The 14927-nt window shown below is 37.7% G+C and overlaps 1 protein-coding gene and 1 pseudogene across 2 annotated transcripts in view; both read right to left on the bottom strand.

Moving 5' to 3' along the window:
* KLHL8 (kelch like family member 8) overlaps positions 1-14927 on the bottom strand; it is a 71520-nt gene that overhangs the window by 51559 nt on the left and 5034 nt on the right. The window lies entirely within an intron of this gene.
* LOC112317717 (keratin, type II cytoskeletal 8 pseudogene) lies at positions 5592-7606 on the bottom strand (annotated as a pseudogene).

Consider the following 14927-nt stretch of genomic DNA (forward strand, 5'->3'; position numbering starts at 1 on the left):
TTACTTGGGAAATTCTCTTTCCCATTCCATTCCTTTCTCCTGCTCTCACTGAACTCTTAATTCAGACCCATATCTCTTGCCTGAATTATAACAGCCTCTATAACCAATCATCATGCCCTTCCCTCCTATCTCTATACATCTATCAAGGGCAAAGCTGCCAGATATACCTAGTTCTAGGTTTCACTTCCATACTCTTTACCGTATTTAGTTCAAACAGCTTATCCTGACATTCAAGACCACCCTTGCTCAGACTCCAGCCTATCAAGCAGTCTTTTCCTCCACTAATTTTTAGCATAAGGTAGGGGAAAGGAGGGGAAAGAGTACTTAATAAACCACTATGTCCCATATATTTTGCCAGAAATCTTCTATATGCTCTCTAATTTAAGCATCACAACTACATTACAGTTGGCCTAAACATCCGACTTGCCCAGTCACACAGGTAGAAAATGGTGAGAACCAGGGTTTCGATTCAGCTCTGATTAAAGCCCATTCTTTTTCTACTGTATCATAGACTTCACCATTCTGATTTCCTCAAATATGTATTTGAGTACTCACACCATTCCTTGTGGAGGAATGATGTAAAGACCCAACTTAAATAATGCCTGTTTCACAAAGCCTTCTCTAAATTCTCCTGATGGGATGTGATCTCCCTTCTATGACTCCACACAGTACTTTGTACTTCCTTAACTCATTCATTTTCTTACCTTTATTTGTGCTTCAGACTTATGTACTTAATACAGTGTGAAGTCTTTGAGAAGGCTATTTCTTAACATCTATGCACTTTGCCCACATGATGAACCTGGGTCACAAGTGACTGAATCAACATGACTTTTGTGAGTTGGGTGCTTCTCCTACCCCCCCAAAAATATATACATAATATATATGTATATATTATATATATATATTATATATGTGTGTGTGTATACTTATATATATATTATATATGTCCTTATATATAAAATATAATATATAATACATTATATATAATATACACTTATGCATTATGTAATATATACATAAATAAAAAATCTGGGTCAACTCTTCATTATTGGTTTAATGAATCTTCTCTAATCTACAACTTTCATCATACCATAGGTTGTACCCTAAGTGTCTGAGTATTACGATTACAGACATCACTAATATCCTGTTTTAATTTTTATTTTTTTAAACATTTTATGTATTTACTTTTAGAGATAGGGAAGAGGGGGAGAAAGAGAGGGAGAGAAACATCAGTGTGTGAGAGACACATCAATCGGGTGCCTCTCACACACCCACAACTGGACACCTGGCCCCCAACCCAGGCACATGTCCTGAATGGGAACCAAACCAGCAACCTTTCAGTTCACAGGCCAACACTCAATCCACTGAGCCATACCAGCCATAACCACCCCCCCATAGTGCTAATATCCTGTTTAAACTTTATTAGGTTTAATTATATAAAATTCAAAACTATCACACACTTTTCACCCTTATAACCAACTACTCTAGCATCTGTCTAGCAAAAAGCTTTATTTATTTTGTTGTCACAAAATTTATTTCCTTTGACCGAGGGCTGTTTTATGAAAAGGGTACTAATAAAAATTCATGTTTATAAAATTTTTATATTTTTAAGTACATTTTATTGACTATGGTATTACAGTTGTCCCAATTTTCCCCCCTTGTCCCCCTCTTCTCGGTTCCCCCCTTCTCTCCAGTGATCTTCTCCCTCAGCTCATGTCCGTGGGTTGTGCATGTATGTTATTTGGCTTCTCCATTGCCTATACTGTTCTTAACATCCCCCTGTCTATTCTGTACCTATCCAATTATGCTTCTAAATCCCCATACCTTTCCCCCCATCCTCCCTCTTCCCCCTCCCTACTGATAACCCTCCAAATGGTCTCCATATCTATGATTCTATTCCTATTCTAGTTGTTTGTTTGTTTTTTAGATTCAGTTGTTGAGAGTTGTGGGTTTATTGTCATTTTAATGTTCATAGTTTTGATATTCTTCTTTTTCCTAAATAAGTCCCTTTAACATTCATATTATAAGGGCTTGGTATGATGAACTCCTTTAGCTTTACCTTGTCTGGGAAGCACTTTATCTGCCCTTCCGTTCTAAATGATAGCTTTGCTGGGTAGAGTAATGTAATTTGTAGGTCCTTGCTTTTCATCACTTTGAATACTTCTTGCCACTCCCTTCTTTTGGGAAATCAGCTGATAGTCTCATGGGACTCCTTTGTAGATAACCCTCCACCTTTATCTTCCTACTTTTAAGATTCTCTCTTTATCTTTAATCTTTTGCATTTTAATTATGATGTGTCTTGGTGTAGACCTCTTCGGATCCAACTTTTTGGGGACTCTGCATTTCCTGGATTTGTATGTCTATTTCCTTTGCCAAATTGGGAAAGTGTTTTTTTTTTTTTCATTATTTTTTTCAAATAAGTTTTGAATTTCTTGCTCTTTCTCTTCTCCTTCTGGTTATCCCTATGATTCAGATGTTGGCCCTTTTGGAGATGTCCCAGAGTCTTCTTAAACTCTCCTTATTTTTTTTTCAATTCTTGTTTCTTCATTTTCTTTTGGTTCAATGTTTATTTCTACCTTCTGTTCTGAAACCTTGATTTGAACCCTGGCTTCCTTCACTTCACTATTGGTTTCCTGTGGATTTTATTTCCCTTAGTAAGAGACTTCATTTCTTCCCTTATGCTTCTGCCATTTTCAATGACATCTTTGAGCATTCTGACCACCAATATTTTCAACCTCGCATCTGATAGGCTGGCTATCTCTGCATCACTTACTTCTTTTTCTGGGGTTTTGTTCTGTTTCTTTGTTTGGTCCATATTTCTTTGTCTCCTGATTTTGGTAGCCTCCTTCTGTCTGTGTACTAGGTAGAGCTGCTCTGATTCTGTTTTAGCATACCTGTTAAGTCGTGTGGGGCGGAGCCTTGGGTAATCACCCAGGCAGGTCAACTGTGGCTCCATGTGTGGAAGAGGGGTCGAAGAAGGGATAATGCCGCTTCTGGTTGACTTTTCAGGGCTTGCCTGGCCTTCGCCTCCTTTCCAGTCACTCACCCACTTCCCATATGCAACTCTAGCCCCTCTAGCTGCTGTCCTGGTATGGTTCCCAGGGTGGGTGGGTTTGCCTGAGTTCAGGGCTCTGTTGAGAAAACAGCCATTTCTTCTGCTGGCCCAACCCCCCACTGGGTTTACAGCCAGAAGTTATGAGACTTTCTTTTTCCCTGTGCTGCATGGTCTGGCCTGGTGCTGGGCTCCCTCACTCACAAGGTATCTCCCTGATTTTTATCCACTACACGTGAATGAGGGACTGCCCATTCCGCCGGCCACCATCCCCTCGCCCCCTCTCCGGCCCTGGTTCACTGCTGCCATACTGAGTCCTCTCCACCCCAACTCTCTCTCAGCCCCTACCCGTCTGGATGAATATCACTTCTTTAAATCCTTGGTTGTCAGACTTCTGTACAATTCTGTGTGTTTTTCTGAGTGATTTTATAGTGTTTCTGGGTGTTTTTCATTTTTAAGTTAGTTGTGTTTCTTCTTATGGTTATGCAATGAGGTGAGGCATGTCTACCCATGCCCCCATCTTGACTCGAAGTCTGTATGTTTACATTTGATTGTAACATTTGGGCAAGACATAGCAACTTGAAATTTTTTATAGCAAATTCTCTTAAAATAGTCTATTTAAAGAATGCAATGGCCTGAACTTAAAAAATCTATTATGTGTAATAGAACAGAAATACAGAAGCAGGAAAAGAATATTTATTTACTTTAAAAAATTTCACTTGAAGAAACTTAGCAGACTTTGTAAATTGTAAAAACTGTATATCAAGGCAAAATGTAACTAAGCCTGACCTCTATCCCAAAACTTTAAAAAATGTATCTAAGATTATGACTTGTATGGAGAAAAAAATATGATACTATCTATTCCCCAAATATATTGATATTAAAAACAACAGGAAAAAAAAAGACATAGTCCATGGAAGTCTGTTTCTATCACACCCTGGCACATTATGACACTGAAGCAGGCTGGAAGTTGAGACCATTTTTTGCTCTTCTAAGTGTCAATAAAGTGATATTGATCAACAAAACAAAGTTCTGAAGAAAAAAAATACATCAAACAGGAGCAGAAAGGTGATACTGGTTCACTGCAGAGAATATACAACAAAACTAATCTATTTTTACATGTAAACACTACTTATAATGAATTACAGAAGATAGAACTTACAGCAAAAGCATAAAGATACTACTATGTTAAGTCAGTCTACTTTATTTTTTTTCAAATTTCTTTGTACTTATACTCCATCACATTTTAGCATGAACTATCGATATGTAGCATTGTTACACAGAACGTGGTTTCTGAAGACAACGAGTGACTTTTATACATTAATCAGAAGACTGCTAAGTAGAACAAGAACTCCAAATGGCACTTTGAAAGACTGAAAGCACCTCTAAAGAACACTCAACGCTACACAGTTACTGCTGCAGTACCTACTATAGGTAGAAATAGTGCTATTAGACTCATTCTTCTATAAATATAACTTTATACTCTTCACAATTCAGTTAGATGAAGATTTTAGATAATACAAAATGTTATATTTTATACCAGTTTCTGATTAATTTTAGAGCTATAACTGAAAGTTGATGGAGGACGTGTGTGTATTTATTAAAATTAACTCATTTATATTTGTTAAATAGTAAGTTAGTTAACCCCACCTCATGTTGTATAGAGTAAAACCTGACTGCATGTAATTCTCCACACACTCCATGTTAAGTTGTTACCAAACTAAAGGGGTTTGCCACGTGGGGTACTCTATTCAAGAACAAGACAAGGTGATCAGGCTGTCACAAGGTAGTTTCATTTACTTGCACCAAGTAAAAGAAACTGGATTCACATCCAAAGCTCTGTCTTCGGAAGGGAAGCTTAGCCATTGCTTATACACACTATCTGGTCAATTACAGATTGACTTGGTGCCTCTCAAACTCATCCTCTTTATAGGCAGTCTGCAAAATACTGTGTTACATTATAACATTTAGCAGGAATAGCATTTAGTAAGAATGGCCCAGACCTTGAGACCCTTGTCCTACCCAACAATTTCATACCTCTCTGCCTCTGCTCAGGCTACACTCTCATTTTGAAATGCCTTTTACCACCACCCCTACCAGCTGACTCTTACGCATCTTTAAAGACTCAGTCAGGTTCATTTGCTCAAAATCTTCCTTCTTCCTCGCCTGGATTGGGAGTACTTCCTCTGTGCACCTGTAACAATCTGATCACATCTTTTTCATTGCACTAATCATATAGATTATACCATACTCAACATGTAGTCAAATTTATAATACTTGTAATAATTGCCTATAAAAGCCCCAAAATATAGGTACCTTCTCTTCACTTCTATTGCTTCCATGCTGAGCATAGCACATAGTAAATAGAGGTACTAATAATATTTTTGGAATGAATGAACTGATTTATTATGAACACTAGAGATTATTATTATACTATTACCCAAATCAACATTTACTTAAATTATTTGAACTGAAATAACACTGCACTCTGAATATATTATTTTAATCACAATTGCACGTAAATATTTTAATAAAGACATTTATTTCCTTTTTTTTTTTGGCAGAGCCAGCTGAGACTTTTTTTGGGAAAAAACATTTGATTCAGCTTTTAGTTAGGGGCATGTTTAAGAGGTGGTCCCCCAGGTTGTAAACTCCCCCAACCCAAGGGTGAGCTGAGGACTGGGGCTGAGCTTCCTGTGCCCTCTGCTCACCTGCATAGCTCCTTTCCCATAGGCTCGGAGGACAGAAGGGACCTGAGTTGTTGTTCACTTGGGCAGGGTATCAGATGACTCAGATACCAGCTTCCTATCATGGGTCTCAATCTTCTTCACAACCACTATCTTGGAGGAGCTGCTGCTGGTGCACCTGAAGGAGCCAGGGCCCCTGTCACAGTTCAAGCTGGCCTGGAAGCCCAGATCACAGTTGAGGTTCTAGTAAGCTGGGCTCAGCCCACCAGAGTAACCGCTGATGGTCTTGGTATGGATACTCACTTTTCTGCATCCCAGACTCCAGACAGTTCTCCTCACCCTCTAGCAGCTTGTGGTAGGTGGTAATCTCCATGTCCAGGGCCAGCTTGATGTTCATGAGCTCCTAGTAGTCTTGCAACTGCCAGGCTATGTCCTGCTTGGCAGTTCTCAGACCAGCCTCCAGCTCAGCCACCTTGGCCTGAGAATCCTTGATGGACAGCTCCCCACGCTGCTTGGTATTAGCAATGGTGGCTTCCAGGGAAGCCCTCTGGCCTTTGAGGCCCTTGATCTCAGCCTGGATTCAGCTGATGTTCCAGTTACTCTCAGAAAGCTCAATGGTCATCCCCATGCTTCCCAGCCAATGCCTGCAGCTCTTCATACTTGATCTGGTACATGGTCTCAGCCTCAGCCCAGCTGTGGGTGGCAATCTCCTCATACTGGGCACTGACTGTGGCAATGATGCAGTCCAGGTTCAGAGAGTGGCTGCTGTCCATGGACAGCACCATGGACACGTCAGAGATCTGGGACTACAGCTCACAAATCTTCTGTTCATATAAGTGCCTCTAGAAACTGATGTCATCAGTCAGTCCCTCCAGGCAGGACTCCAGCTCTACCTTGTTCACGTAAACTTCATCCACATCCTTCTTGATGAAGACAAATTCATTCTCCATCTCTGCGTGCTTGTTGATCTTGTCCTCATACTTACTCTTCAAGTCCTCTACCAGCTCCTGTGTGTTGCCAGACTCCACCTCCAATCTCAGTTTCTCCTGGGCCAGCATTTCCAGCTGCCACTGACAGTTGTTGATGTAGCTCTCAAACACATTGTCCATGTTACTGCAACTCCTGCTGCTGCTCTTGCAGGAGAGTCTACTTGGCCTCCAGAATCTTATTCTGCTATTCCAAGCTCCACACCTTATCGATGAAGGACAAACTTGTTGAGGCTCCTGATTTGCTCCTTCTCTTGGATATGCACAGCCTGAATGTTGGGGCCCACCCTCAGCTTCAGGGGGCTCAGCAGGCTCTGGTTCACTTGGACAGCTTTGATAGACCCCATACTGCCAGCTCTGCTGAAACCCCCAGGCAGATTTATGTTGGAGCCCAGGCCAACCCGGTAGCTACTGCCCACCTGGAAAAGGCTGAGGACCTGCTGCTGGGCCCACTCAAGTATGAGTGGCTGCTGAAGGCTTGAGTGCCAGAGGTGGACACCTTGTAGGTCTTATGGGTCACACTTGTGGATATGGTGGAGGCTGGAGTGGAGGCAAGGATGGTAAACCAGACAGAAATCCAAGAAGGAGCCAAAAAGCTCTCCATTCTTTAATTGTTTTATTTCAAAGGTAAATATGTTTTTAAAAATTTCTTTTTTTAAGTCACAGAAAATTAAACTGTACTCATTATTTCCTTTTTATTTATAGAAGCAAAGTGTAGGGATTTTAAATTTTGAATCAAATAGTCCAAAAAAATATAATGTGCTAATAATTAAAGGAGATTCTGCTGTTTTGACAGACTGGTTGATAGTTTCAATAGTTCCTACTCAGTCAAGGTTTACATAACTTCCAACAGTTTAGTACTATGACTTTAAAAAAATGTCTTTATTATCAACAGCATTCATTAGACATAACTGTTCTCAAAGGCTGCTTGTTAAATACTGATGTCATTTCCAGGATCTATAAACAATACTTTCACTTTCACTGTACTGGATACTTGATATGATGTTTCTACTGGGGGTCTATTTTATTAAGACATTCTATTGATGCGTCACTACCATAATCATTTCCTCGTTTGAACTGGACCACTTAATTTATTATCGGAGTCGTCTGAAGGTCTAGTATTAAGTAGTAAAAAAAAAAGGACTTGAATTTTATCTAAATATGTGAACTATATCTATTACTTATTATTTTTATTTTAGAAGGCATAGAAGTCACAGAGTTTTACTTAAGATAACAAATAATAATTATTTGAATAGAAATATAAAGACTACCAAAAATAAATTCACCAATAATTTGTTTCCAAGTATGAAGAGATATTTCCCACTAGATATCTGAAATAAAACAAAAACCACAAAGTTGAATAATATTATTACTTAGTTCAAGGAGAGCTCTGTTGGTCAGGCACAGTGCCTCTGAGTACAGCGCATGGTAATCTTACATAGGGTTTGGAGGTATGCTCTTCAAGGGTTGGTGGACTTTCAGAAGCTTAGAAGCATAGTAACTAGAAAGGCTATCATTGACTAGTTGGCTTTCCAAATTCTGTTCATCAAGGCAACTTATTGCTAATTGATTATACTGACTTAAAACCAATTCTAAAGAAGTATCATTTATTAAGTAGGTTTAATACTGGTTCTGGTAGCTGTTACCATGGCTATATAAGAATTAGTCTTCTAGCCCTGGCTGGTGTGGCTCAGTGGATTGAGCATCATCAGCCTGCGAACTGAAGAGTCAGTCTTCTAGGAGTTCGGGAATTTCCTTTTATTTTTATAAGGTGAGCACAGAAACCAACATATACATATGTACATACATACTAGTCATGGTTTTATAATCACATTTCAAGAAATTTCAATAAAAAGAGAAATGTCAGTGTGAAGGGAAAACATCATTTTTTAGTTTTAATTAATCAGTCATCACATGGTATATTGCAGGTTGTGGAAATTCAAAGATGAATATGAAAAGCAACAACCGAGTGCTTTTAAAGCAGTGCTATTCACAGCAGGTCTGATCCACATACTTTTTTTTACAGGTATGCAATGAAGTACAAAAATGGATTATTTTTTCACTTGTTGGCCTTTTGGCTAAGATCAAGTGTACAAAATTTAAAAACTCTTTGAGCAAAGTTATATTTGACAGAGTAATTTTATATCTGTCAAATCTAATAAAAAGTTGATATTTGTATTTTTGTGTCCTTTTTTATTTCATTTTTCTAGTAATTCATTTTTCTTTTACCAAAATATTGGTTCACAAACTAGTCTTTCACCACAGAGAGTTTTAGAAGCACTACTTTATGGGACTCAAGAAATGCAGATTTCCACAACAGGTGAGCCTGTGTTATGGTCTGCTACTAAGATACATGCAAAAAGAATGTAAATCACACACCAAGCAAGTAAACACCTGCATCAAAATCTAAAGAATGGTATTGGTGACATAAAAGAAAATCCCTCAGATGATAATACAGCACACTTAAGAAAGGCTGCATCATCCATCCCGTCTAGATGGACTAGGAGACTATACTATATGGAAAAACAAATGACTCAAGTTAAAAATTGTAAAAGAGTAAGCCCCTGAATGTGAATAAATTTAGGAATATCTTAACCTATCTCTTATGTTTTCTTTTTTTAAAAAGTGTATGCACAAGTTAATCTATTCTTTAAACTATAATTTGTCTAAAATAATTTCTCTCCAAAAAAGGAATAAGACATAACATAATTCCTACTGTTAAGGAGTTTGAATCATTTGGCCGGAACAAAAACAGATGATAACAATAATGTGATAAAGGAAACAGTAGAAAGATATACTGGGTATTATGGGACAACCTAAACTCACATGGGTGATCAAGAAGGCTCCCCATTGAACATGATAGGTCACATATACTCAAAGTTCCCATTCAACTCCAACTACTATAACCAAGTTTCATACGTCCTACTTCCTAAATTTCTCTCATATTGTTGACCTTGCTTCCTTTCCAGCCACAACACTTTAGTCACTGTTCTCATCATCTTAGCCTCTCACCAACAGTACATCTTCTTACTGCTGCCAGTTATTCCCTAATTCAAATCTGACCACATCACCTCAATGCTTAAAAAGTTCATGAATAATGTAATGGTAAGTGGGAAAAAAATGGATACAAAACTGTTAAGATCTCTATTTTGTAAATATGTATGAGGTCTGTCTAGAAAAAGTCCAGCCATTGTTAATATATAAGAACAGTTTGTGTGACATGGATGTAACCTAGCAGCCAAGGAAGGTGAACTGGAATGCACACGCGTGAACAACGATGATTTCACTGTTCTAGTCAGTGGGGGTAGTAGAGGCTGTTGAATGAACATGTGTACTGTATGGGCATCATATTCAAAATGACTGAGCAAGCAGAGCAACAAATCTGCATCAAATGTTGCATTAAGCTTGGACATTCCTCCACAGAAACTATTCAGATGATTCAGAAGGCCACACCTATGGGCAACTGGTGATTGGCAGCTTCATCATGACAATGCGCCTGCTCATGCATCATGTCTTGTGCAGAGTTTTTTGGCAAAACATTAAATCACCCAGGTGACTCGGCCCCCCCCACAACCCAGACTTGGAGTCCTGTAACTTCTGGCTTCCCCTAAAATTAAAATCACCTTTGAAAGAGAAGAGATTTCAGACCATCAATGAGATTCAGGAAAATATGACGGGGAAGCTGATGGTGATTCAGAGGGAGAACTGTGTGAGGTCTCAAGGTGCCTACTTTTTAGGGGACTGAGGTGTCATTGTCCTATGTACAATGTTTCTTATATTTTGTATCTTCTTCAATAAATGTCTCTATTTTTCATATTACATGGCTGGATACCTTCTGGACAGACCTTGTATATGTGACAGGTTTCCAATTGTAAGATAGGTTCCAACTACAAACGCTGGTTTGTAATCAATTAATAAAATAATTCTAAAAGCCTCTTTATTACAGAGAAATTTGGGAAGGAAAATAAGGAAACATAAGTTTAAAGTGGGCCACAGAACTTTAAGACAAAGACCATAAAAGTACACATATATTCCCAAAGCTCTTCAAATTGTGAGGAAAGAGAAATGACTAAATGTTTATTGTTATTATAAGTAGCATGTCTATTTTGACTAGGTTACATGAGTATATTCTTATACAGTCACAAGCTGCATAATATTTCAGTCAACAACCATAGATACAAGAATGGTATACCACATAGCCTAGATGTGTTATACGCTATACCATGTAGGTTTATGTAAGTCACTCTATAATGTTCACACCACAATGAACTCTCTTAAGGATGCATTTTTCAGAATGTATCCAAGACATTAAGTGGTACATGACTGTATATCATAAACATTTTATGATACTTTAAAGTCTTATATAATAATTGTATACTTGTTGATTTTAAAAAACATGCAAAGTAGCGTGGTATAGCAGAAATAACAATTCAGTTAGGGAATAGGAGAATTGAATTTTAATAGTTACATTATTGAGGAATCATCTAATCTCTGCAAGTCTCAGTTTCTTCATTTATAAAAGAACAGAGATGGTCCAGGTCAGGGGTCAGCAATCTTTTAATGTAAAGGGCCAGAAAGCAAATACTTTAGGCTTCATGGGCTATCTAGACTCTGTCACTACAGGTGACCCTTGAACAACATCAAGGGGTTTTGAAATACCCTTCTTAAGGGAGGATTTTTTTTTTCAATTGACCTAGATCAAATCCATGTAGTTCAAAGGTCTCCTCCACAACTCCACAGTTGGGAATCTGTATATGAATCTGCCAAAGTAGTTAAATGCAGATTTTCAACTTCAGGGAGGTCTATGCCTCTACATAGATGATGGGTATGCCTCACCCATCAACTGTACTCAGTTATGACACTATAGTAGGAAAGCAGCCATAGACATACATAAAGGAATGTGTGTGGTTGTGTTCCAATAAAACTTTATTTTACAAGACCAGCAGCAAGCTTAGTTTCCCCATGAGACCTTAGTTTTTGGTAATCACTGTTTACTTCCAGGTCTAAACTACAAGAGTACTTTTACTTTTCTACTTAAAATTACTTAGGCTGTTTCCTTGCGTTTTAGAGACATCTATTGCCATATCTAACACAAGGCACATAAACTAGAGGTTAATAGCAGACTTTAGAGCAGGTAGTTTAGGGATTTCCTATAGGCTGAGTACCCTTAGGCAAGTCACTTAAAAATACTGAGTCTCACCCTGTCCGGGTGGCTCAGTTAGTTGGAATGTCATTCAACCAAAAGTTTGTGGGTTCAGTCCCCTGTCAGGTTATGGGTTTGACCCCCAGCTGGGTCACATACAGGAGTCAGCTGATCAATGTCTCTCTCTCTCTATCCCTTCCTCTCTCTCCAAAATCAATTTTATATATATATATATATATCTGTATCTCGTTGGGCGAGGATTAAAAAAACAAAACAACTGAGTCTTAGCTTTCTTATAAGGTTGTTTGTTGTAAAGGAGAAATGAGATAATATATATAACGAACTTAGTCCTATACCTAGCATGTGGTAAATATTCAATAAATGGACATTAATACTTCTATAAATTATGAAATTCTGAGTCATTGATCAAAAATACAATCCTCTATGACTCCACTCCAGGAAGACACAAAACCCAATTAAAAAATGGGCAAAGGACTTGAACAGACACTTCTCCAAAGAAGACATACAGGGGGCCCAGAGACATATGAAAAGATGCTCAGCATCACTAGCCATCAGAGAGATTCAAATCAAAACCACAATGAGGTATCATCTCACACCAGTCAGAGTGGCCAACATAAACAAATCCACAAACAAATGTTGGAGAGGAGGCGGAGAAAAGGGAACTCTAGTGCACTGTTGGTGGGAATGCAGACTGGTGAGGCCACTGTGGAAAACAGTATGGAATTTCCTCAGAAAACTAAAAATGGAACTGCCCTCTGACCCAGCAATTCCACTGCTGGGATTATATCCCAAGAACCCTGAAACACCAATCCATAAGAACCTATGTACCTCAATGTTCATAGCAGCACAATTTACAATAGCTAAGTGCTGGAAGCAACCTAAGTTCCCATAAGTAAATGAGTGGATCAAAAAACTATGGTACATTTATACAATGGAATACTATGCAGCAGAGAGAAAGAGCTCCTACCCTTTGCAACAGCATGGATGGAACTGGAGAGCAATATGCTAAGAGAAATAAGCCGGGTGGTGAGGGACAAATACCATATAATCTAACCTTTAACTGGAATGTAATCAACAAAAGAAAAAAGCAAGCAAAATATAACCAGAGACATAGAAATTAAGAACAATTTGACAGTAACCAGAGGGGAGGTGGGAGGGGATAATGAGGGGAAGTGTTTGCAGGAACTACTATGAGGGACACATGGACAAAATTGGGGGGGGATGGGGATGGAAGCAAGGGGGGGAGTTGGGTTTGGCTGGGGTGGGGGGTCAGTCGTTGGGGAAAAATGCAGACAACTGTAATTGAACAACAACAAAATAACTATTAAAACAATACAATTCTCCAATCAACATTTTTTCCAGCAAAGAAATAAAATATGCTTTATAATGGTCTACATTTTCACTACAGCAAATGATAAGGACTGGCTATATTACTTTAGGTCTTCCCATTCTTTTTATTTATTTATTTTTTTAATGAAACAAGTCAGCATGAGTTGAATGTTTACTATCAATTTACTAGCTGTATGATTTTGGTTAAGTTACATAACCTTTCATTAACTTCAGTTTCTTCCTTTATAAAAATTTAGAAAAGAACAGTACTAACCTCATAGGGTTGTTATAAAAATTAAATGAATTAATAAACTGTCTGGCACATAAACTATGTAAGTAATTGCTATTATTTTAGTTAGATACTTCACATTTATTTATTTCAATCCTCAGGACAACCCAAAGAGGTATTATTTCTATATTTACATAAAGGAATATGGATAATGAGGCTCAGAGAAGTTAAGAAATCTATCCAAGGCTACACAAATTTTAAGTGGCAATGCCCAGGACTCAACATAGGCCTGACTATGAAGCCAAAACTCTTAACACTAGGCCAAAGATGGCATAACCAGATCTCTGAATGGGGAGTGTAACTATATCTTTGTATGGCATGCATACATTATTTATGAGAACTAAAATACAGGCAATAATAATATTCTGCCCATACAAAAAATGTTTTTGAATTTTTAGAGGCTCAAGAGTAAGAGAATACACATAAAATCACTAATCTTCTTAAAATGATAGTACTACCACAGGTAAATTATTTTCTAAAATGATTCCTATTTTCTATATCTAATTAATTTAACTCAGACTTTCATTATTAAAGAAATAAGCAATCTTATACATTAAAATAATGAAAAATGCAGCATACTGACTTATCTGTCATACATAAAGTACCATGCAAATACTGGCATTCTTCTCTAATTAATATTTGAGATCTCTATAGACCTCTTTGACAATTTTTATAAAGAACAAATCTAGAGAGGCAAAGACAGTTGTTACTTTATTTTATAAAACCCCAAATATTGTTTTAGAACCTTGAACTTTGAAAAGCATTTAGATTTCAAATGGAAAAAAACTGACCAGTATCAAAGGGAAAAGGACAAAAAAGATCTGAGGAAAAGTACAAAAAGACATCATTCTGGTGGACAGATTAATTCATAAGTTTGCAAAACATCACTTGATCCACCTCATACTCTTCAAAACTTATGACTGCTACTGGTAACTGGCCCAGAAACAGAAGTCTGCTTCACATTATAAAACCTTATAGCCCAGCAACCTATCACTTACATGGAAAACAGGGCAGCTGATATAACTTACTTCAAATTTTTAGTAGAAGAATGAACTCAAACTTAGAACTTTAACCTAATTCTGAAATTCCCCAAATGCAAATAAGATTAATTTTAAATGTTATAAATTCAAATTATAAATTATGATCTAATTTACATAAGATGATTGTAAATTTCATACTTTCCTAACCAACAATACTGAAAGTAAAATTATCAATTAGGAGTTAATAATACTTTCCACCCCATGCTATGTAGGGAGAAATATTATGCAACACATATACTATGTAAATATCACCTAGTTTGAAAAAATACTTAATTTTTTTAGCATTTCGTTGTCAGGAGCCAACCAACAGCCGATCCTTGACATAGGACGGATGAGATGCGTCTGCACAGCAGAGGCAGCTGTGGCTGAACTTCCTGTAT

This window comes from Desmodus rotundus, chromosome 4, assembly GCF_022682495.2.
Source record: "Desmodus rotundus isolate HL8 chromosome 4, HLdesRot8A.1, whole genome shotgun sequence".
Taxonomy (NCBI): Eukaryota; Metazoa; Chordata; class Mammalia; order Chiroptera; family Phyllostomidae; genus Desmodus; species Desmodus rotundus.